A 3,968-nucleotide genomic window follows, 5' to 3' on the forward strand; every position below is an offset into this window, starting at 1 on the left:
CTGTAGGCTTATCACCGTCGATTCTTGGCTATAACCGACAGTGATAGAGCCCAATCACTGCCGGTTTGTGGCTTCAACCGGTAGTGATGAGTGGCCACCAAAATACTGTCGGTTCAAGCCACAAACCGGCAGTGATGTGGTGCTTCACTGCCAGTTTTAACCTAGCCCCAGTCATTTTTTCATTTTCGAGCTCATAACCGACAGTGAAGGTACATCACTGCTAGTTCTCACAAATCCGATAGTGATGACGTCGACAGTGATATCCAAATCTGGCGTAGTGAAGCAGCTACCAGCCTGCCTGCAGTCTGCACTGTTAGTAGTAGCCATCCACTAGCTTCGATCTCCAGCGATCACTGCACGTGTAGTGTAGCATTCAGACCTGCATGGCAGCAGCTTCGTCTCGCGTCTCGTCTCTCAGGTTGCTGTTAGCCGCGCACTGCACGCTCTTGCTCGCTTTGGCTGGAGCTGCTCACGGCCACGGTTACGCTCCTAGCGGCGGCGTGGCCCTGAGCTCCGCGTTCTACGACGAGTCGTGCCCCAGCGCCTACGACGTCGTCCGGCGCGTCATCCAGGACGCGCGCGTCTCCGACCCACGCATCCCGGCCAGCCTCATCCGCCTCCACTTCCACGACTGCTTCGTCAACGTGAGTGCCAACTGCCAACTGCCAACTGCCGATGCTTGCTTCTGCCCGTGGCTGATCTAGATTGCTGTAGGATGATGTACGCGGCAGCTAAGTTCGTTGCATCATCTGACATGACTGAACGGTCAAATGTTTCAGGGTTGCGACGGCTCGCTCCTGCTGGACGACGATCTCCCGGCGAGCCAGTCCGAGAAACACGTGCCCGCCAACGACAAATCAGCGCGTCGCTTCGAGGTGGTCGATGACATCAAGAGCGCGCTGGAGAAAGCGTGCCCTGGCATCGTCTCCTGCGCTGACATCCTCGCCCTGGCAGCCGAGACCTCCGTCGAACTCGTAAGAACCCCATCTCTAGGTAGCTTATTCCATTGAACAATAGTGTTATTTCGTAGTACTAGCTAGCTTCCCATTCTTGCTCCACATTAGTTAATTTTTCGATCTCAACTGAGAACTGACGGAATCATGAACTGCGTGCTTGCAGGCTGGAGGGCCACGATGGAGGGTGCTGCTCGGCCGGCGAGACGGCACGACGACTAACATCGAGAGCGCCAACAACTTACCCAGCCCTTTCGACCCCCTCGACAAGCTCCAGGAGAAGTTCAGAAACTTCAACCTCGACTACACTGACCTCGTCGCCCTCCAAGGTAATGTCGACTACTTATCTATCTCCACAGCAGGTGACTGATGGAGAGCTTATCCATCAGTCACCGCTCCCCCGGCGGCCTGCTGCTTCACGCTGCCGTCCTTTCCTCTATTGTGGCGCCCAACGACGCCGGGCTGTTGGCCAGCAACGAGAGGCGCCTGAAGGACGCCAGCCGACGCGAGAGCTCCGACTGCTGCGGCCGGCACCGCGCCAGCCCGTCGGGGGCCACCGTCGCGTCCTCCGCCGTGCAGCACTTGTGGCCGACGCGGAACCGGCCTCCACGGCTTCGGCATCGTATTCGACCGGACTTGCGAAATAAGTTGGGACTTGAATGTTGCAAAATCACGTGTCCTCGAATCGTAGGGGGAGGCAGGTGCCTGATGGATTTGCAAACCAGGCGACTGCGTCCGAGTAATCAGAAAATACAATCGTGTACGGTTCAGAGTTCAGACCTCTACAATTATTTATGCTATGGCTTATATACTGACTTCAACGACAAATTATTCTTATATATTTCAGGAGCGCACACTTTTGGTAAAGTACAATGTCAGTTGACGCAACAGAACTGTGCAGCTGGGCAGCCAGAGGACACACTTGAGAACCTAGATCGGGTCACCCCCAACGTGTTTGACAACAAGCACATGTTATGATATAGTATTTTTCTCTTACAACAAAACAGCATCAGTTGGTTTATAAACAACAGAAACGATCAAGCAAACAGGGTGCTTCACAGCTACCCTCCGACCAGGTCATGCTGTCGGGCCCTGCCACGGAGGCGATGACTGCTCCCATTGTTCATAGGTTTGCAGGCAATCAAAAAGATTTCTTCAGGAACTTTGCTGCATCCATGGTTAAGATGGGCAACATAAGCCCGCTAACTGGGACTGATGGAGAGATACGAAAAAATTTGCCGAAAGACCAACAGCAAACGCTATTGAAAACTTCTTTTCAACTTGATTGATTGACCAATTGCGATGTACGTGTAAATAATCATTCTTTCAATTCTTTTCCTCATTCTTTGTAACTGTAAGATGTTCCGCTTTTCTCTTCCTCATTCTTTGTAACTGTCAGATGTTCCGCTTTTCTCTTTCCGGAAGTAAAGCAAACGTGAAAGATGTTTTACACGCCTTCAGCCTCCTAAACAGGGGTGTACATAGAACGGATATGAATCAATTTTGGATATCTATTAGTCAGCTGTCGATTCTTTTTGCTGGATACAGTTACGGATTCTAATATTCTCAAATACGGATATAAGACGAATAAGGCGCATTTGAATTCGCATTTGAATATGTACTCAATTTAGTTAATATCAACTATTCCTTTTTTTTTATCAATAGTTTTGGAACGTGAAGTAATGCCGCCCTTGCGTGAATATATTTCGCCTCGCCACCAGGGGTCGAGGGTCAAGGGAGGCTGGGGGCTGCGGTGGTGCAGTGTGCAGAAACTCCATTGACAAGGTTACGGAGGGCTCCAATGCCGCCTTCCTGAGCGGGAGATACAGAAGTGTTGAGCTATGATCCAAATTCAAGCTTGGGCCAAAGCGAAGCGGCCCATTAGCGTTAAGAGGGGCTACACTATCTATTAGTTCCGTATTGCTAATAAACGAGGGTGTGATGTTTTTCCTCCCAATATATACGGACCACCTCTCTCATGGAAAAGATGTATCATAGACTTCTATACGGAAAAGTCCCCAGGTTAGGATATCCTCAAGTTGTAAATATCCGACGTTTGTAACCTCACCCGATATATTGAAGATTTGCTGACTGGTGCCCGTGGTTTTTTCCCTTCCACCTTGGGAGGGTTTTCCACGTTAAAATTTTGTGTCCTCTGTGCTTGATCTACTGTTCTTCGTCGTTTATATTGCCTATCGTTTATAACAAGTGGTACCAGAGCTTGGTTTGACCTTAGGGTTTCGCGATGGCATCGATGAAGTTTGATCTACCGCTGCTGGATTACAAGACGAGATTTGCACTGTGGCAAGTCAAGATGCGGGCGATTCTGGCACAATCTTCGGATCTTGATGAGGCGCTAGACGATTTCGGATGAAAAGGGCAGAAGTCATAGACCGCTGAAGAGAAGTGGAAGGATCGTAAGGCTCTGTCTCTGATTCAACTTCATCTACATAATGATATTTTGCAAGAAGTGCTACAGGAGAAAACTGCCGCTGAACTTTGGCTCAAGCTAGAATCGATCTGTATGTCCAAGGATCTAACCAGTAAGATGCACGTGAAGATGAAGTTGTTCACGCACAAGCTGCAAGAAGGTGGTTCGGTGATGAATCACTTATCGATCTTTAAGGAGATCGTTGCCAACTGTCGATGGAGGTAAAATATGATGATAAAGATTTAGCTTTTTCTAATGTTATGCTCATTACCTACTTCGTTTGTAAATTTCTGAGATACCATACTATTAAGCCATGATGAACTAACCCTTGCGGAAGTATATGAGGTCCTCCAGATGAGGGAAAAGATGAAAGGTATGGTTCAGTCTGATGTGTTGTCCTCCAAGTGCGAAGTGTTGCAGGTTAGAGGCAGGCCCGAGCAGAAAACCTATAACAACAACAATAATCGAAACAAGAGCAAGAACGGTAAAGGTCGTTCGAAGTCCAGAAGCAGGGATAAGTTCTACAGGTATTGTAAGAAAGATACTCATGTCATTGAGGATTGTTGGAAGCTGCAGAATAAAGA

The 3,968-nt window shown here is 48.9% G+C and overlaps 1 pseudogene; it reads left to right on the forward strand.

Moving 5' to 3' along the window:
* The first annotated feature begins 383 nt into the window (after nt 1–383).
* Nucleotides 384–2,219, forward strand: LOC136514504 (peroxidase 2-like; annotated as a pseudogene).
* The last annotated feature ends 1,749 nt before the right edge of the window (nt 2,220–3,968 follow it).

The sequence above is a fragment of the Miscanthus floridulus genome, chromosome 16 (assembly GCF_019320115.1).
Source record: "Miscanthus floridulus cultivar M001 chromosome 16, ASM1932011v1, whole genome shotgun sequence".
In the NCBI taxonomy this organism is placed as follows: Eukaryota; Viridiplantae; Streptophyta; class Magnoliopsida; order Poales; family Poaceae; genus Miscanthus; species Miscanthus floridulus.